The sequence below is a fragment of the Capricornis sumatraensis genome, chromosome 11, assembly GCF_032405125.1.
Source record: "Capricornis sumatraensis isolate serow.1 chromosome 11, serow.2, whole genome shotgun sequence".
NCBI classification, from domain to species: domain Eukaryota; kingdom Metazoa; phylum Chordata; class Mammalia; order Artiodactyla; family Bovidae; genus Capricornis; species Capricornis sumatraensis.
In genome coordinates this window covers 7,569,152-7,590,919 of record NC_091079.1, presented here as the reverse complement: position 1 = coordinate 7,590,919, position 21,768 = coordinate 7,569,152, and the positions used below count along the sequence as shown (strand labels likewise).

The window sequence follows — 21,768 nt, the reverse complement described above, 5'->3', positions numbered from 1 at the left end:
TTTTGAATGTTGAGTTTTAAGCCAGCTTTTTCACTCTCCTCTTTCATCCTTATCAAGAGGCTCTTTATTCCTCTTCACTTTCTGCCTTTAGGGTGGTATCATCTGCATATCTGAGATTGCTGATATTTCTCCCAGCATTCACGATTCCAGCTTGTGATTTATCCAGGTCAGCATTTTGCATCATGTACTCTATATAGAAGTTAAATAAGCAGGGTGACAATATACAGCCTTTCCCACTGTTGAACCAATCCATTTTTCCATGTCCAGTTCTAACAGTTGCTTCTTTACCTGCATACAGGTTTCTCAGGGTGTAGGAAAGGCAGTCTGGTATTCCCATCTCTTGAAGTATTTTCCACAGTTTGTTGTGATCCACTCAGTCAAAGGCTTTAGTGTAGTCAGTAAAGCAGAGGAAGAGATGGTTGGATGGCATCACCGACTCAAAGGACATGAGTTTGAGCAAGCTCCAGGAGTTGGTGATGGACAGGGAAGCCTGGCATGCTGCAGTCCATAGGTCACAAAGTGTCGGACACAACTGAATGACTGAACTGAACCTAACTGAATGAAGCAGAAGTAAATGTTTTTTTGGAATTTCTTTGCTTTTTCTATGATCTGATGGAATCCAATCCAAGAATCCAGTTGTTGGCAATTTAATCTCTGGTTTCTCTGCCTTTTGTAAACCCAGCTTGAACATCTGGAAGCTTTCAGTTCACAGACTGGTAAAGCCTAACTTGAAGAATTCTGAGCATTACATTGTTAGCATATGAGGTGAACACAATTGTTCAGTAGTTTGAGCATTCTTTGGCTTTTCTCTTCTTTGGGATTGGGATGAAAACTGACCTTTTCCAGTCCTGTGGTCACTGCTGAGTTTTCCAAATTTGCTGGCATATTGAGTGCAGCACTTTCACAGCATCATCTTTCAGGATTTGAACTAGCTCAACTGGAATTCCATCACCTCCACTAGCTTTGTTGGTAGTGATGCTTCCTAAGGCCCACTTGACCTCACACTCCAGGATGTCTGGCTCTAGATGAGTGATCACACCATCGTGATTATCTGGGTCATTAAGACCTTTTTTGCAAAGTTCTTCTGTGTATTCTTGCCACCTCTTCTTAATCTCTTCTGCTTCTGTTAGGTCCTGGCCGTTTCTTTCCTTTATTGTGCCCATCTTTGCATGAAATGTTTTCTCAGTGTCTCCAATTTTCTTGACAAGATTTCTAGTCTTTCCCATTCTATTGTTTTCCTCTATTTCTTTGTATTGTTCACTTAAGAAAGCTTTCTTATCTCTCCTGGCTATTCTTTGGAAAGAACTCTGCATTCAGTTGGGGATATCTTTCCTTTCCTCCTTTCCCTTTCCCTTCTCTTCTTTTCACAGCTATTTGTAAGGCCTCCTCAGATGACCAGTCTGCCACAGCACAGCTGTGAGCCGTGGCGTGCTGGACCACGATGTGTCTCGTATTTATATTTCCTGGGTCTTCTGAAAGTAGTAACCTTCGAAATGTGATTTTTACATATACAACCATTCAAGACAGCATGAAAACTGGTGAAGTCTGAGTTGTGTCTACAGTTTAATTAATTGTGTTTTGCCAGTGTCAATTTGATTTTGATGAAGTATTGTAGTTACTTAAGACTGTCATTGGGAGAAGCTTAGTGAAGTGTTCACAGAACCCCTCAATACTACTTTTGCAACTTCTGTAAGTCTATACTTATTTCAAAATTAAAGAAAGAAATTAAGGTGTTTTGCCATTCCCTCTTTCTTCAGATTAAGCACATTTATGCCTTATAAATTTGAGGCTTATATACTCAGTGCATAAACTTCCTCATTAAAAATTTTCAAGACTCTCTTATGATAATAAAGTTTATTACATTAGAATCCTATAGTAATCACAAAGTGTTCCTTTTAACCACATGAAAGTGAAAGTGTTAGTCGCTTAGTCTTACCCAACTCTGCGACCCCATGGACTTGTAGCCTGCCAGGTTCCTCTGTCCATGGGATTCTCCAGGCAAGAATACTGGAGTGGATTGCCATTTTCTTCTCCAGGGATCTTCCCACATTGCACGCAGATTCTTTACTGTCTGAGCCACCAGGGAAGCCCTTTAATCACTTATGGCCTTCTAGCCTTCTACAAAATGTTGTAAGAAAAAATTCCCATCAATGGCACTCAAAGAGTCTTATGGTAGAAATAATATTGGGTTTTTAAAAACATGGGTAACAAAAGATTTCTAATTTTTGTATATAGAAATCACTGACAATTTATGATTATTTTACCCACATTTTTCAATTTTTCTTTCACATTTACTTCATCATTCATTGCTCCTTCCAAGGTGATTTTATCTTTGCTTCTCCTAAGATATCTAGGCTCTGTGCTCATTTGTGTATCTTTGTGCCTGCCTCCCTCACTTATTTTGAAAAACCTGTTTGTCTTCCTCTTCTACTGTGTTTTTACCATTTTGGATTCTTGTGGATCAAAAAAAAATCTTTTTTTCCTCTTGTGTCTCTGCCTTCAGTAAGTGATTATTGGCCTCCTTCTCTGTGTCGGATACTGGCTAGGACACAGAGGCAAGATGATGCCCTCTTCTGAAAAGCCAAGGTCCAAGGGAGAAAGAAAGACAAGTCCTCAGAAAAAATGATCTGAGGTTTACAACGCTAAGTGTCATATGCCTGGTGACCCTTCCGCAGCCTCACCGCCTTTTCTGTTCTCTCCTGCGTTCCTCAGAAGTGCCACCTGCAAGGTAGCAGGATGTCGCAAATACTTAAGCTCCAGTCTGCTTTAAACTTCAGTTCCAACTGATCATTTTGACAAGATCTTTGCAAAGTGCATGGCCTTCCTTGGGCAAAAATGGTTTTTAAAAGCCCTGACATCCAGGCAATGGAGTCTCAGAATCACTCTTGCTCAGTGAGTGAGTTTGACTGACTTTGTTACTTACTTATCTTTTCAAAGCTTCCATTTCCTCATCTGCCAAATAATGAGGATAATACGCAGTTCTGAGGATTATATGAAACAATCTGTGGAAAGCATTTAATGCAAAACTAAAAATTAATTAATATGCATCCCTGTGCATATTATTTTGCTCTTTCTAAAAATTTTTTCAGGATTAGTGACTTTAACAGAATCCATTTATTTGTTTTCCACTGTCAGAATGTCAGTCAAAGAGTACACACATTCCCTGTAAAATCCATGCTTTCCAGGTAGAATTCTTCCTTCAAAACATTATCGTGTTTCATACACTAGGATATGAATTCAATTCCTGTGATCTTTCATTCTGTTTTGTGTTAGTAGTAATGTATTTCTGGCTCACTGCTGCCCTCACAGCTCTGTAGTCTGTGTGTCTGTCTTGCTCTCTGTCTCTATGTGTCTGTGTGTGTGTGTATTTTGAGGCATGGAGAGAGGGAAGAGGGATCAGACTCCACTTGGAGTGGTTTTCCCTTTGGTTGTATTTTCTGTTCATTTCACGGAGATTGGTATTGACGTACACAATATTAGCAGCTTCATGTGAAGCAGATTGGGGTAAAGAGCTCCCCTTTTCAGACAGTAGCATAAGTATTGCCACTCAGTCTCCTAAAGTATCCCCAGGCTCATTGGATTATGAGTAATCCTAAGTAGAGGGTGACCATGAAATCATTGGAAATCTTTCTTGGAAGGGCCCAAGTGGAGAAGCAGCCAAACAGGAACACAGTACGTGCCTCATAAATTTCCCTTTTTATTAATAATGACCCAGAAGAAAGCAGATGGTTTCAACTAGGCAGACCAACCAGCAAAATTCCCAAAACAGAAAATAAACATCAGAGATCCCTTTAAAGGATAATTTGAAACACAAGTAAATTCTCAGAGGGCCAGCAGCAAAGTTGAAAAAGTCAGAGAACCAGAGAGGGCATGGGGAGAGTGAGATAAATTAGTGGGTGTCACCCTTGGAGTGCCTGGAGTGCCTGGAGTGCCCCAGGCTTCCAGACTTCAGTGGCCAGGAGGACTCGCCAGATTGTCCCAAATTCAGGGTCTCTAAGAGAGATTCCCTGAGACTCAGCCCTGACGCCCTCTGAGCCCCCGGTGTGGTTTTGACTGCCTCTGTCAGAGGCCTCTCGATTGTGAGCCGAGGTGCAGGTGGAGTCACTGAGCTTCAGGCCTGGACAGTTTCATAGCCTGATTGTGAAGGCTTCTTCTGAACAGAGGCCCCCCAGATGGTTTATGTTTCAGGTCCCACAAAATGTGGATTCACCTGCTGTTGTCAGATCGAGAAACTCAGTTCAACCAGCTCAAGGAGCTCATCTCTGGTGGGCCCTTTGTTCCGTGCCCACCCTTATTTCTCCCTCTGCCCCCCTGTCCTGCTTGCCTGTGCCTCCCCACCCACCCTGAGATCCTGGGCTTGCCTGGCCTGTGGGCTGCAGCGGTGCTGAGTTTGGCTCCGACTCTTCATGAACTCTCAAACCAAACCCATGCAGGCAAATAACTGACTCCCATCATCCTGACCCTCAGTTCCAGGCAGCGCTGACAGTCTAGCCCTAGATCTCCGGAATCCCATCAGCTGTTGACTGTGACCAGCTGGGGGCCTCTCCTGGGCAGGGGAGGCCTGCCCTGGGTTATGGGGGTGCAGGACTGTTCTGGGCCAGGGGGTCTGTCCTGGAGCAGGAAAAGCAGCCTCTCTAAGGAGGAGTCAGTGACTGGGCAGTAATGTCACGTCTACTGGATCGAAAAGGGAAGCTGACCCAGTGTTTGTAACCTACTCAAGATGCATTGATCTCTGGACCAGGGAGTGCAGTAGTGCGTGGCTGGCTTTCTCTCTGCTCTCCTACAGTCTTTCTGTTTAGATATTTAATAACTTTAGAAATGCTCAGCAAATAGCTTTCAAAACATGTTGGTGCTAATTTGCAGTGTTTTGTGAGCTCACGCCAGTGTGGCAGCAGTCTTCCAGCGACTCTGTTAGGCTAGGGGAAAACCCAACCAATGTCTCTTTATATCTAAAGACAGTCACGGGTTTTTTTGTGTTTTTTTTTTTTTTTCCTTTCCCCTCTCAGCTAAATACCTTTGCGCTGTTATTCATAGGTTCATAGCCAAAAAAAGAGAAGTGGTGTTATTTTCTGGAGAATGCAGGCTAGAAACTGCAAGTGGCTCATGGCAGCTGATTGACTCACATGATTTTTTGTGTTTGAACACACTCTACGATGTGCAAAGAGTGCATTTCTCAGCAAGCAGGCATGTCTTAAAGGTGGTGGACAGGAATAGAGGTCAAACATGACCCCAGACTTCTGGAAAAATCAGTCTTTCTGGTCTCTTTGTACCTCTGTATTGAACACCCACAGAGAGACTGTAGCTTTTCCAGACCCTTTTAGACATATTAATCCTTCAGAGAAGTAACCAGAGAACTCAACACAAAGAGGATCCAACAAGCCTGTCCTCAGAAGGCGAGACGTGTCAGCCTAACACCACAAATCATACCCTCTTTGAAAGTGAAAGTCGCTTAGTCGTGTCCGACTATTTGAGACCCCCATGGAATATACAGTCCATGGAATTCTCTAGGCCAGAATACTGCAGTGGGTAGCTTTTCCTTCTCCAGGGGATCTTCCCAACCCAGGGGAATGTTGCTTGGATCCCATTGTCTTTTCTCAGTGTTGCATTCCTAAAATTCACATTTTTAGATTTCCTGTTTTTGCATATGATTGCACAATTGTTTTCTCATTAAACCCTATGCACTTTACTGAAAAGACTCTAAAAGACTTAGGGAAAGGCAAATTTACCTGCTAAGGGAGCCAGCTACACAACAATTCTAGGAACTAATTAAAACTTATGTTTGAAAATAGCTCAGTGTTAGATAAGTGGGGATAGGTGGACTGGACCCAGAGAAGACTTATTAAATTCCATCTGGACAGCAAAGGAGGCCATTAGTTTCTTCCAGATATAGGTATAATTGTTTATGTAGCAAATACTTCTTTAAGTTTTATTCTTTAATTTTGTTAGGGTGTCTAGTTAAAAAAATAAACTTCTTTAAATCTATGGATAAATATGGTAGCAAAATATTACATCTCAAAATATCAAACATTCAAATTCATATTACACAAAAACAAGTATTCTGTGTTGTAAGTTCAGTTCAATTCAATCACTCAGTTGTATCTAACACTTCGCGACCCCATCAACCACAGCACACCAGGCCTCCCTGTCCATCACCAACTCCCAGAGTCCACCCAAACCCATGTCCTTTGAGCCGATGATGCCATCCAACCATCTCATCCTCTGTCGTCCCCTTCTCCGTCCACCTTCAATCTTTCCCAGCATCAGGGTTTCATCCAATGAGTCCATTCTTCGCATCTGGTGGCCAAAGTATTGGAGTTTAAACTTGAGCGCCAGTCCTACCAATGAATATTCAGGACTGATTTCCTTTAGGATGGACTGGTTGGATCTCCTTGCAGTCCAAGGGACTCTCAAGAGTCTTCTCCAACACCACAGTTCAAAACCATCAATTCTTCGGCGCTCAGCTTTCTTTCTACTCCAACTCTCACATCCATACATGACTACTGGAAAAGTTGGTCAAATAATGTTTCTGCTTTTTAATATGCTGTCTAGGTTGGTCATAGCTTTTCTTCTAAGGAGCAAGTGTCTTTTAATTTCATGGCTGCAATCACCATCTGCAGTGATTTTGGAGCTCCAACAAATAAAGTCTGTTAGTGTTTCCATTGTTTCCCCATCTGCTTGCCGTGAAGTGATGGGACCAGATGCCATGATCTTAGTTTTCTGAATGTTGAGTTTTAAGCCAACTTTTTCACTCTCCTCTTTCACTTTCATCAAGAGGCTCTAAAGAGAGGCTCTAAAGAACTAAAGTTCTTCTTCCCTTTCTGCCATAGGGTGGTGTCATCTGCATATCTGAAGTTATTTATATTTCTCACAGCAATCTTGATTCCAGCTTGTGCTTCATCCAGCCCAGCATTTCGCATGATGTGCTCTGCATATAAGTTAAATAAGCAGGGTGATAGTATATAACCTTGACTTACTCCTCTCCTCATTTGGAACCAGTCTGTTGTTCCATGTCCAGTTCTAACTGTTGCTTCTTGACCTTCATACAGATTTCTCAGGAGGCAGGTCAGGTGGTTTGGTATTCCCATCTCTTTCAGAATTTTCCGCAGTTTATTGTGATCCACACAGTCAAAGGCCTTGACATAGTTAATAAAGCAAAAGTAGATGTTTTTCTGGAACTTTCTTGCTTTTTCGATGATCCAGCAGATGTTGGCAATTTGATCTCTGGTTTCTCTGCCTTTCGTGGTATGGGGAGGGAGGAGGGAGGAGGGTTCAGGATGGGGAACACGTGTATACCTGCGGCAGATACATGTTGATGTACAGCAAAACCAATACAAGAATGTAAAGTAATTAACCTCCAGTTAAAACAAATAAATTTATTTTTAAAAATAAATAAATAAAACCAGCTTGAACATCTGAAAGTTCACGGCTCACATACTGTTGTCATATAGAGTGAAGTAAGTCAGAAACAGAAAAACAAGTATCATTTATCACTGTGAACTTTCTTTTGATCGCCACTTTCTCCTAACAGGAGACAGACTGTGTCTGCATCCACTGTAGAGTGGCTACAGCCTCAGTGAAACACTCAGATATCAAAGATAGGTCCACACCTTGCTGCCCGCATGCATAAATGCTTGTATCTCAATCTCAACTATCGTTCTCACCTCATATGCTTGACTTATAGTTTCCTCATTACTATGCCCCTTCTCTTGTACTTAACATCTGCTTGAGGTGCAGTATATGCAGATTTATTTGTAAAATAAATTTAAAATAAATAAATAAATTTTAAGTAAAGTTACAAATGGCTATCCTAGTATTATCCTTTATAACCTAATGCCAATTCCATGCTACCAAAGTCTGCCCCCAGGAGCAGTGTTTGCTCACTAAGAAAATCTGGGTCAGCACCTGACCTTAGTTAAGCTGCTTGTTTTTCTTTTGTCTGTTTATCTTTCTTTTCCCCTGAGATGTTAGCCTGGTTGTTTGCAAAATAATCTGATAGTCTCACAAGGTAACAGTTATTACACATTGAAATGTTAGCAGTAGCCCAAGCTTGAATGAATTTGACTTTACAAAGCCAAGCTGAATTATCTTAAAATACTACTTTCTATCAGTAATAACAACTATACATAACTTAGTTTCACACACATACATACAGGGTCCCAAACATCTTCATGAAGTTTTAAACATAACTTATAGTGTAGAAATATAAATTCTGTACAGTTACAGAAAGCATCATTTGAAAGTTTAATTACTTATGTTTCTTTTTCATTTATATATTTCTATAAATTTTGAATTACAAAATTCTAGTTTTGATCTTGTTTGTTTCAGATGCTTGACACCTTCAATCAGAGGTGTATTCCATATAAATGGGAAGACTAGAATCCTAAGAGTTATACAGAGCGTTTCCTATCTGAACTGATATTTGAACATTGTTCCATTAGTGGCTCATGAAGTTGTTACTGGGTTTTTGGTGGTGGCTCAGACAGTGAAGAATCTATCCTCAATGCAGGAGACCCAGGTTTGATCCCTGGATCGGGAAGATCCCCTGGAGATGGAGTGGCTACCTGCTTCAGTATTCTTGCCTGGAGAATCCCATGGACAAAGGAACCTGGTGGGTTACAGTCCATGGGATCACAAAGAGTCGGACACAACTGATCAATTAACACTTTCACTTTCAAAGTTACTGCTATTTGAAAAACCACCGGTGAGAAACATTTCATGCCTTTGATCCAGGAAACACTTGTTGAGAACCTTCTACCTTTTGGGTCTCTGTTACATTACTTAACATTTCTTCATGAGACGCTTACAACATCTGTGGAGGTGGATATTGTAACCCCTTTTCTGTAGATGAGAAAACTGGATGCTAAAGGAAGGGAAGTAACTTTACCTTGAAACGTACAAGTTGTCCGTGCAAACCTGATCTGAACTCCATATCCTCTGCGTCTGACCCCAAGTTCTCTCATGCCATTGTGTTCTCACTCTCCTTTCCGTGTTTGCATTCAAGAGCAAGTATTTCTAAAAGTCCTCATGAAAAAGTATTTGATAGACAGTCTTGGCCAAAATGCAAAACATTAATGGGCAAACTTTCTCATAGATATAATCTCCCTCATCCATCATAATTAAAGGAATCAAGTGGAATTAGTAGATTCACTACAAAATACTGAACCTGTCTCAGACTCACACAATGGCCCTGTCACAACCCTACGCCCTGTAGGATTCAGTGCATTATCTCTTTGACAGGCTAATCCCCATGCTGAGTTCTTTTGATCATAAGGGATCCTGGACAGGATGTTTTCCCATCCAGAAAACCAGCACGACTGGGATGCCAGATGGAGACTTGTCATGAAAACTTGGCCCGGATTCCAAAGCCAACAGTGTGTTGAAATTAGGACATATCATTTACTTAGTTCCTGGCTACACTCTTCACGACTGACAACTGGAGATCACTCATAATATCTTCTATGAGTGTGGACCTTCATCCAGGAGGATTCCAGGTCATCAGATCAGTCAATAGCAGTCATTTAACTCTGACTGTGTGCTGTGTGTGTGGGGGATGGGGGGGTGGTTAATGTCTAGGTCCCCAGAATGTGTAATGAGGGATGTTGGGGGATACATGTTGATGTATGGCAAAACCAATACAATATTGTAAAGTAATTAACCTGCAATTAAAATAAATAAATTTATATTTAAAAAATTTTAATAAAAGAATAAAGGAAAAAAAGAGAGAGAAATACTGGTTTTCTTCAGAAAAGGACTGCTGTACACAGCTCTCCTGTGTGTGCTGACAGAAACTGTACAGCACATCACGTTAAAGTGAAAAAAAAAAAAGAAAGCTGGAGTTTCTAACCAGCATTGGAATCAAACAAAACTTATTAACTAAAGATCTCAACCAGCTACCCACTCTTGTAGACATTTACGGGCACCATATTGCCTGTGTCAACTTTCCTGGGACACAGATAATAACAAACATTTTACTGAATATATTAATGTGTTAGTATATTGAAGATATTAGCGTATCCTGGGAGCTTTTCATTATATATATTTAACAAAAACTTGTATTAACCCTGTTTCATAAATAACAATACTGGGACTCAGATGAATTAGGTAATGTGGCCAGATGTCAAGCAGTGTAAAATGACAGTCAGGACTGTAAACATGTTTACAGCTTTGTTATGCTACCTTGGAATCTCCCCATCATGCCCATTTTCCTTCCCAAAACCTTCTTTGTCTCATTCACCTCCCTTTTGGGCTTCTTCTATGAGGATCTTAGTCTAATCTACCTTAAAAGCACAAAAAATGATACCAATGTTTGTGTTAATGATTGGACTCTTAAGTCGGCCTCCAAACCACTTTGGTCAGACAGTTTAATTAGTTCAGTCCTTGCCACACATCCAGTCATCAGTCCATCACTTTAAAAGCAGGAGAACAGTCTCAGAATTCAGATGATGTATTATTTTAGTAGTTGAATTTATGTGTATATATGGAACTTGAAGGAAGATAGTTTGAAAGTAGATACTCAGTCAGCATTTACTTTGTGGAGGGAAGTCCCTGGAGGTGGAATTGGCAACTCACTCTAGTATTCTTGCCTGGAGAATCCCATGGACAGAGCAGCCTAGCGGGCTACAGTCCATGGGGGTGCAAAAGAGATGGACATGACTTAGCAACTAAACAACAACAGAGCTAGTAAACCTTAATCTATTCAGATTTATTACACAAAACTAGCTTAGCTCTTTTCTCAGAGTAACTGACAACTTTCTTTACACTCCTTTTTAAGAAAGGATCTTAAGAAATCATAACTTTGGTTTTGTTCTGTTTGGTAGTTATTTACCTTAGAGGACTTGGTATTTAAAGCTCAGACTCTTTCTTCCCAGCTTCTTCCAATTCACTGCCATCTGTGACTGATTTCAAAGAAGCCACAACATTGCAGAACGAGAGGAATTAGAACTCCATTCACTCCACTGCGGTGAAACCAACCTGCAGTGTTGTGTCTGGTTCGTAGTACACTCGAGAAAAATACAGATAAATGGAAGCATGTTCCAAAGTCAACAGGGAGGTGAAGGGACCTGAAACATTTGTGAAGAGGAATCACAGAAGGAAGTAGAGATGTTTAACCCAAAGAAGAGAAATTGCAGACAGAATAGAATAGCAGTTACCCAATAACTGGAGAATTCTTGTATGAAACAGCCATTTCTGTTAGCTGAGTGAGTGAGTGATTGTCGCCCAATCGTGTCTGACTCTTTGTGACCCCATGGACTCTAGCCTGCTCAGGCTCTTCTGTCCATGGAATTCTCCAGGCAAGAATACTGGAGTGGGTTGCCATTTCCATCTCCATTTCTGTTAGTTATTGGTGTTCATAAGATAAAATGTACTTCCTCAAAAACGTGTGGGTCCTTGGACCCCTCAGACTCCCGCAATTAGATGAGCACTTACTGGGAATGATGTTCGAGTTGAGATGCAGAGCCCTAGGTGTGTTCCCCAAGGTCGTCTGGGAAGGCAGGACCTGACCCTCCCTCTGACACTGGCAGTGGCTGTTAAAAGTGGGCCTCTCTACACCAGAGCAAACAGATTCTGGCAGATGTCATGCTGCCTTCAGAGAGCAGTGTGATGGGTGGTCTGCCCGGCACAGGTCAACACATAGCTGGAGCATGGTCATGGGGGAGACAGGAGCCAGGAAGCTCCAGGATTATAGCTGAACAGTTGTACATCAACATCAGAAACATAATGTCTGAAGCTGGCAGGACTCCCATAGAAGGTGCTCTTCCAATGCCAGGGAGGGTGTGGAGGAAAGGGAGCCCTCATATACTGTGGATGGGAATGAAAATTGGTACAGCCACGATGCAGAGCAGTATGGAGGACCTTCAAGAAATTGAAGATAGAACTCCGGTAAGAGCCAGCAATACCACTCCTGGGCATGTATCCAGAGTAAGTGAAAGCAGGATCTTGAAGCCATATCTGTACTCCCACACTCACGGCAGCGTTATTCACAATCACCAGAACACAAAGACAACCTAAGTGTCTGTCGACAGGTGAATGGATAGAGCAGATTTGGGAAATGAATATAATGGAATGTTGCTCAGCCATGCAAGGAAGGAAATTCTGCCATGTGCAACAGTATGGATGGACTTTAAAGATATTATGCTAAGTGAAATGAGCCAGAGAATGACAAGTACCACATGCTATCACTTGTATGTGGGACCTGTAAAAGGCTGAACTGTGGCTGCGAGGAGCTGGGGGCTGGAGGATCAAGGCCGTGTTGGTCCAATGGCACAAGCTCCCAACTGTGAGAGGATGAAATTCTGGGATTTAATGTGCAACAGTGTGCTGTACTTGCAAGTCCCTGAGAGAGTAAATCCTAAATATTTTCACCACGACAGCAACAGCAGCAAGGACACTGTGTGAACTGAAGGATGAGTTAACTAACAAAATAAAAACGTAAAATATAAAAATCAATTTTAGTTAAAAAATGTACTAATGTGTTCTGAGGTGCCACTGGAGAGGGGACAGCCCCCATGTCCCAAGAAGATAATGAAAATAGAGATTCAAGCACAAGTGAGTTTCAGGAACCAGTTTCTGGCCAGGGCTTAGTCTCAGATGTAGGAAAATACCCAGTTAGTGGTCGTGCTCAGGTGCAACAGGACTTGTGAGAGGGAGGGTTTGTGACTGTTAGCAGGAGAGAGAGCAGCCTAGGGGAGCAGGGACCAGCTGTGTGTGCATAACCTGAGTGCAGGATTCCTGTCTACACTGCAGGCTCCCCAGGTATTTCCCGATCCTGAAGACCTCTGATTTTATAGTAATACGTGGACTGTTCTGCACTGCATCTTTCCATTTTTACATGTACTTGAGATAAATTCAGAAGGGCTTTTTCTTCCTCAGGTTTCCTCACTCATCTCTGACCAGCATGACACTTCTGAAGACAGAAGATTTTGACAGTCTTTTTGACATTCAGTCATTTCAAGATATAAGATTTAAAACAAAAATTTGGAGGGGGTGGAGTTTCAAGTACATAAGACATGTGCATCCTTTAAGATACCCTCCATAGGGTAGCTAAGGCTAGACATGAGCTCCATGTGCCTAGACAGTTAATGCAGGAGTAGGGTGACGAGGCTCAGGAAAGACTGGGGATCATTTCTGTGCAAAGACCTGGCATTTTAAGAAGCTGAGAATTTAATAGTTTAGGACATATCAAAATGTTCCCTTGCCAAAATTGCTGCCTTGAAAAGCCCACAGCATCAAATTGGTCACATCAGACTTTCACCTTCACATGCTTCTTCTGGAAAATACAACTATTTCTGAATTGTTGGCATTTTGCTTATAATTTTCTTAGGCTTTTTTTTTTTCATGTTACAATTTGGAATCCTGGTATAATTATTACATCATTGAGTCAGATAACCTGGTTTCTGTTGTGGCCACCTTGCTGATAAAATGTAATAAAATATAATAAATTCCTCATCTTTCTTAAAATGCATCCAAATATTTAAAGCCATCATTCATTATTGGACTCATTTATCATCATTTTAATATAAATTTATTTATTTTAATTGGAGGTTAATTACTTTACAATATTGTATTGGTTTTGCCATACATCAACATGTATCCACCACAGGTATACAAGTTTCCCCTCCCTGAACCCCCCTCCCTCCTCCCTCCCCGTATCCCTCTGGGTCCTCTCAGTGCACCAGCCTCAAGCATCCAGTATCATGCATCAAACCTGGGCTGGTGACTCGTTTCATATGTGATATTATACATGTTTCAATGCCATTCTCCCAAATCATCCCACCCTCTCCCTCTCCCACTGAGTCCAAAACATTGTTCTATACTTCTGTGTCTCTTTTGCTGTCTCGCATACAGGGTTATCATTACCATCTTTCTAAATTCCATATATATGTGTTAGTATACTGTATTGGTGTTTTTCTTTCTGGCTTACTTCACTCTGTATAATAGGCTCCAGTTTCATCCACCTCATTAGAACTGATTCACATGTATTCTTTTTAATGGCTGAGTAATAAATACTCCATTGTGCATATGTACCACAGCTTTCTTATCCATTCATCTGCTGATGGACATCTAGGTTGCTTCCATGGCCTGGCTATTATAAACAGTGCTGCAATGAGCATAGGGGTACACATGTCTCTTTCAAGTCTGGTTTCCTCGGTGTGTATGCCCAGCAGTGGACATTTATCATCATTTTATTGTCCTGAAAATACTGTATTATTTCTTTGAATGCCCTTTTATGTAACCAGGTCAAAAGTTTATACCCAGGGGAAAAATTATACCTTGCACAAATAATCCAGTAATGCACATATGTTGCATAGATCATCATAATGACGATGATTTAGTCTATAAATAATGCACAGATTTCTTAAAGTCAAATACTCAACAGAAGAGGATGATGATTATTTCTTGCTGCTTTAACTTTCTGTTGTGTTAATTTTCCCTTTTTTGTTTTAACCATCTGTGAGCTATACTTCTGAAAAGAAGAAGTTCTCTAGTTTCCAAGTGGATGTCCTGAGAACTCACACACTGGTGCAGGGTTGGTCTGCCTGCTGCCTGTATGTGCAGTCACGTGCAGTCATTGATGCTGCTCCTGCACCAAAGGCAGAGTTCTGAGTGCCTGACCCTTGTCCTCCTAATCATCGCCATACATCTTAGAGAAAATTTAGGGGTAATTTAAATATGTATCACTTCTGTGGTTGGACTTCCAATTTTTATGTGACCATGTAATGTATTGTTCCACTGACCATGAAAAGCATAGCAGGAACTTCTGGGAAACAAACAGAGATAGATTCTTAACATTCCCCTTTTTCTGTTCTATCCCAGTCTTTATGGTATATTTACATCTACATGTAGGAAATACTGTGAGAATATGACTGCCTGTTCCTTCATCATTTAATATGTTAAGTAAACAAACTTGAGGTAGAATCAATTGTTGAAGAAGTAGCTACCCACTAAAGTTAAAGATTGATTTTACTTCAAGTGTAATAAGTCTGCTGTAGCAGTAACAGGCAAATTTAAACAAAAATATTCTAAAGTACACTTACTATATTAACCCACAAAGAATAATATTTAGCCTAAATGTAAACCAAAAGCCACCTCACTGGTTCACTAAATACGGAATAATAAAAGCTGGAAGAAGATCAAAGAAACTGCCCTAGGTACCTGTCATGAACTCTGATTCTGTAAGAAGCATGCCTCTTCCTTTTCCTCCCACTCACTTTCTGTCCACCAGACTCTGGGATTGAGCTGGAACTCATCTGCAGCCTCAGATTTTTATTTTCTGAGACAGAGCCTTGAAAACTGTGTTCTAACTGATAAGAATTTAGAACACCTGTTATGAAGAAATTCAATAAACCACAAGAAAAGATAATTCATTATGAGCCTAATAGGAGAAATTTTACTCTCCTTCCTTCTGCCAAAATAGGAAGTTCCCCCTAAAGAGTAAAACACAAAACAAGACAAACCAAGAACAGTAGCAAAGCAAAGGAACCTAGGACTCCAATGAGGCATGCAAGCTTCTTGAAGTTCCTTCAGTATTTTCAGCCCCAAGTAGATTTTCTGCAAAGACCTGATGGATAGAAGAATGGGTGGGTAGATCAACGGACAGATGGAGAGACAGGTGGATGGATGAACAGATGGGATAGAAACTGATCATGACTAATTACCAGTGAATGGCTTTATCCAGAACTGTAACCTCAGTACCTTTCCCTTCCCTTAATTTCCAGAAGAAATTCTGAGCAGAACTGTGTCTTAATCTACCGGGATATGTGTTGTCATGTTAGCTTGTTACTGGAATCAAGTGCTGAGGTTTTAAAATCATTTCTTATTTTAAGTTAAAACAGAGTCAGAGTCATCTCTGAATGTGGTCTCTTTGCTAATTTGCTTTCTGATACGACATTTGTCATGAGTGAGGAAGACTGTTTGTAGAAGCTTCTATGGAAGTGAACCTGCAGGGAGTGTGGCATCTATGGACATGCTCTGACTTGTGAGTTTCAGTGAAAACACAATGCTGGGAGTTACTGCTCTGAAACAGCAGTCAGGACTGTTGTCCATCAAGTTCTCTGTGCCAGCCAGTTTTCCAAGAGCTCAGCATGAAGGATTTCACTTCCTATTCTTGAGACCTCACTTCAGTTCAGTTCAGTTCAGTCGCTCGGTTGTGTCTGACTTTTTGCAACCCCATGAATCGCAGCACGCCAGGCCTCCCCGTACATCACCAACTCCCAGAGTTCACTCAGACTCACGTCCATCAAGCCAGTGATGCCATCCAGCCATCTCATCCTCTGTTGTCCCCTTCTCCTCCTGCCCCCAATCCCTCCCAGCATCACAGTCTTTTCCAATGAGTCAACTCTTCGCATGAGGTGGCCAAAGTACTGGAGTTTCAGCTTCAGCATCATTCCTTCCAAAGAAATCCCAGGGCTGATCTCCTTCAGAATGGACTGGTTGGATCTCCTTGCAGTCCAAGGGACTCTCAAGGGTCTTCTCCAGCACCACAGTTCAAAAGCATCAATTCTTCAGCGCTCAGCTTTCTTCACAGTCCAATTCTCATATCCATACATGACCACAGGAAAAACCATAGCCTTGACTAGATGGACCTTAGTCGGCAAAGTAATGTCTCTGCTTTTCAATATGCTATCTAGGTTGGTCATAACTTTCCTTCCAAGGAGTAAGCGTCTTTTAATTTCATGGCTGCAGTCACCATCTGCAGTGATTTTGGAGCCCCCAAAAATAACGTCTGACACTGTTTCCACTGATTCCCCATCTATTTCCCATGAAGTGATGGGACCGGATGCCATGATATTCGTTTTCTGAATGTTGAGCTTTAAGCCAACGTTTTCACTCTCCTCTTTCACTTTCATCAAGAGGCTTTTGAGTTCCTCTTTACTTTCTGCCATAAGGCTGGTGTCATCTGCATATCTGAGGTTATTGATATTTCTCCTGGCAATCTTGATTCCAGCTTTTGTTTCTTCCAGCCCAGCGTTTCTCATGATGTACTCTACATAGAAGTTAAATAAGCAGGGTGACAATATACAGCCTTGACGTACTCCTTTTCCTATTTGGAACCAGTCTGTTGTTCCATGTCCAGACGTCACTTAGACAGATACTATTAACCCTGTTTTACAGCCCAGTGTGGTTGAGTAACAGACCAAGGTCACACAGTCAGGACCTGGAGCCAAGCTCTCCAGCACCAGAGCCTTCAGTTTATCAGGAGAGACATGTTTCATTTCCTGATTTGTGCAAAAACGAGGAGGTCTGCATTCAAAGCTCCCCTAATGAAATGCTCTTCTTTACTACCATCTCAGTTGAGTATTCAGATTGTGTATTCTGTGACCAAAATTGAAAAAAAAATCTTAAAATCAGCATCCTTATTTTACATCAAGTCATTTTTATAGAGAGTCAGTCACTCATTCATACAGGTTTTGGTAAATCCTATGTACTCCTTGTAGACTTAACAACCAGTTCTTCTACTAAAACAAAATCAGAAAGACATCTGTGACTGTTCTACATTGTCTCCAGAAATGACAGAACTCACAGGTTTCTTGAAATGCTTACACGCTTAGAGGTAGAATCTCCTTTCCTTTTAATCTTCTTCTTAGAATTATAATAGCTTTCAATTAAGTTTTCATCCTCTATTGATCATTTATATACAGATAATTTTTCTATTCATCTTTTCTCTCTGGCATCAATATTATTAAACGTAAAATAAAACGTGCCAATTGGAGGTGATACTTAAAAGTTTAATGGACTTTAGTTGTTGTTTATACTTAATTGGAGCTTGTAAGTTATGCTTTTCAGCTCAGGTAATTTAAAAATGATTGTAGTTTATGGTTCTATGTTATATCCACCACAAACATAATATGCCCTCCCTGAAGTATAGCATCAATTTTTCTTTTTTTTATTAAATAAATTTATTTATTTTAATTGGAGGTTAATTACTTTACAATATTGTATTGGCTTTGCCATACATCAACATGAATCCACCCCAGGTATACACGTGTTCCCCATCCTGAACCCCCCTCCCTCCTTTTGCAAAAACAACCTCAAACTCCACTAAATAAAGCACTTCTGTGGGTACCTGCACAGTCTGGATGAGCCTTCCTTTGACTCCATCAGAAATCTTATCCTAATACAATCTTCCTTCCTTTTATGGACAGGAAAAGAACAGAAATGCTTACAAGGTATTTCTCCTTCCAGATATCAGATGTGATTTATTACTGAGTAAGCAGCCGGCACAATGGCTTTAACTGGCTTAGAAAAGCCTTGCTGTTCTTTCTCCTTAATCATATTAGTAGCCATCTTGGGATTTAATTACATTTCCCAAGTATCTAAGTACATTACATAATAAGACATTAGTTGCTCTGTTGTGTGCGACTCTGTGACCCCATGGGCTATATCTTGCCAGGCTCCACTGTCCATGGAATTCTCCAGGCAGGAATACTGGAGTGGGTTGTCATTCCTTTCTCCAGAGGATCTTCCCAACCCAGGGATCAAAGCTGGGTCTTCTGCATTGCAGGTGGATTCTTTATCATCTGAGCCACCTGGGATGTATATATTCTTCATGAAGCCTTCATAACAGTCATTGAATGTATTGATAGCATGATGGTACAGAAGGCAGTTTAAACCATGACACTCGGTGATGTATCAGTTCAGTTCAATTCACTCACTCAGTCATGTCTGACTCTTTGTGACCCCCATGGGCTGTAGCATAGCCAGGCTTCCCTGTCCATCACCAATTACCAGAGCTTACTCAAACTCATATCCATCGAGTTGGTGATGCCATTCAACCACCTCATCCTCTGTCATTCTCTTCTCCTCCTGCCTTCAATCTTTTCCAGCATTGGTGATATATAGACTCTGAAAATGTATCTTTGGATTAAAGCTCCTCATTTTACATGGGGTACCCCTAAAGTCAGCTGATATTATACTTAGTGCCTTGATTATGATATCACTTAAGCATTAAAAATCATAGTTACTTAACTCAAATGAGAATGACTCCTCCTACTTGGTAGGAAAAATATTTTAATATAAAACTTCTAACTACCAAAGGGGAATGGGGGAGAAATAAATTAGGAATTTACGATTAGAACACTGCTAACATACACACTACTGTATGTAAAATAGATAAGCAACAAGGACCTACTGCATAGCACAGGGAACTATACTCAATATTTTGTAAAAATCTCTAAGGGGGCCTTCCCTGGAGGTCTAGTGGTTAAGGTCCATGCTTCTACTTCAGGGGGCATGGTCAAGTAACTAAGATCCTCCCTACCACATGTTGTGACCAAAACAAAAAAAAAAATCTATAAGGGAAAATAATCTGTAAAAGAGTATCTATTTGTACTTACATATGTGTATATGTATAACTGAATCACTTTGCTGTATACCTACAACTAACACAACAATGTAAATCAACTATCCTTCAATAAAAAATTCTTTCAAAATAATGTAAAACAATTCAGCTTTGCTGTATTTAGAGAAGGGAAATAAGAGAGCCTAACAGGTTTATAATTCTGGAAAATGTTATCAATTTAATGAAATTAGATAAGCCAAATACAGGTTTGGTTGCTGCTTCTCTTTTAGAAAAAAAAAAAAAATAGGTGAACACATTCATGCACCTGGAAGAAGTAAATATCATCATCTTACCAACTGAGTAGAATGATTGTGTTGTAGAAATGGTGGGAAATATAGTTCTAGGCCCTGTATGGTCTATCAACATAGCTATTAATTGCAAATTATTTAGTAATCATGCAATGAGATTTTTCATGGAAATTTATTTTCATTTCAATCACTAAAATAACAAAAAATATAACATTTCTCAAGTTTAATGGGAGTAATTTAATGAGAAGAAAAAAAAGTTGATAGGCTTTTGATTAAACAATATTCTAAAAATAAACACTAACAGTATAGTCTAGTAGCTACCTCTCATTGTCTGCCACAAATCAAACACTGATGGGTATCCCACATCATTGTCCTGCCTTGTTGCCACCATAACTCAGTCATCTCCAACTGCAGACACAAATAAGTCTCATAGACCACTTAGCAAGCAAAAACACAAACTCAACCCTTAGCTGAATCCATAGCCCTTAGGCTTCATTAAGTTTTATATTCCCTTGAAATATTTGTCTTTAAAAGTTTACCAGAAAAAAATAATATTTTTATGCAAAACAGAAAGACAAATTTCTCAAAAACAAACAAACAAATAGCAGGACTTGTAGTCACATTTGATCTTCTTCAAATAAAACTATGCCTAGCTATTCCAACAATGAAAATACTGGGGAATCTGGCCCTGGAATTGCACATCCCCTTGACAGTCTTCACCAATGAAAAGTCTTTGCTCATTAGAGATGGATTTCATGTTTAGAAGCAGCGAGAAAGCTCTCAGAACCTTGTTTTGATTAAGGCAGATAATGAAACATTTGCACAAAAGCCCTGTTACAGCCGCTCACTATGACAGTATCATTGTCGTGAAGGCTGTTGTGGCCCCAAATCCTCTGGTTTTGGCTCACACAAAATCTCAGATGCATGATTTCTGCATCACAATGAAATTTAACTGAGTATTTTACCCAATACTATGAATTCTCCAAGAAAAGTGTCATGGATGTCACAGAAATACATCATCAATCATTTCACTTAGATTTTGGCAGATAAATTTTCTCCATGTTGGAGTTTCTACTGCAGCCTCTTATGATTTATTTCCTAGTTTTATTGGAAATAGCACGTTCCATCACCAGTGCTTATTTTCTTCAAACACATATTATTTTGTCCACTCTACTTGAAACAACACAAGTCTCAAGTTATCACTGTGATTGTTCATCACTCACAACTCAGAACGTGGGAGACATCTTGGTAGAAGCTTTTTCATTCTTTTTTTTTTTTTAAATTTTGCTTCTTTCAGCCTTTTTTTTTTTTAATTTATTTAATTGGAGGCTAATTACTTTACAATATTGTATTGGTTTTGCCATACATCAACATGAATCCACCACGGGTGTATACGTGCTCCCCATCCTGAACCCCCCTCCCACCTCTCTCCCCATACCATCCCTCTGGGTCATCCCAGTGCACCAGCTCCAAGCATCCTGTATCCTGCATCGAGCCTGGACTGGCGATTCGTTTCTTATATGATATTAAACAAGTTGTTTTCTTTTAAATGCAAATGTTTACTTTTATAATTTTAATTATTCAGACATTAACCTCATAGCTAATATACTTAAATAGCCCAGGTCTATGTCCAATTTATTTTTTTTTATTGGTTTTTAGTGTACTGTTGCCAACATCCATTGGAAAATAGAAAAAGCAAGCGAATTCCAGAAAAACATCTACTTCTGCTTTATTGACTGCATAAAGCCTTCAACTGTGTGGATCACAACAAACTGGAAAATTCTTAAAGAGATGAGAATACCAAACCACCTTACCTGCCTCCTGAGAAATCTGTATGCAAGTCAAGAAGCAACAGTTAGAACACGGAAACAATGGACTGGTTCCAAATTGGGAAAGGCTGTATATTGTCACCTTCCTTATTTAACTTATATGCAGAGAACATCATGGGAAATGCCAGGCTGGATGAAGCACAAGTGGGAATCAAGATTGCTGGGAGAAATATTAATAACCTCAGATATGCAGATGACACCAGCCTTATGGCAGAAAGCAAAGAGAAACTGAAAAGCCTCTTGATGAAAGTGAAAAAGGAGAGTGAAAAAGCTGGCTTAAAACTCAACATTCTAAAAATGAAGATCATGGCCTCTGGTCCCATCACTTCATGGCAAATAGATGGGGAAACAA

At 40.3% G+C, this 21,768-nt stretch overlaps 1 protein-coding gene across 5 annotated transcripts in view; it reads left to right on the top strand.

Annotated features, from left to right (window-relative positions):
* The window catches only part of KCNQ5 (potassium voltage-gated channel subfamily Q member 5), a 630,043-nt gene that overhangs the window by 270,841 nt on the left and 337,434 nt on the right, over positions 1 to 21,768 (top strand). The gene's annotated exons all lie outside the window — the stretch shown is intronic.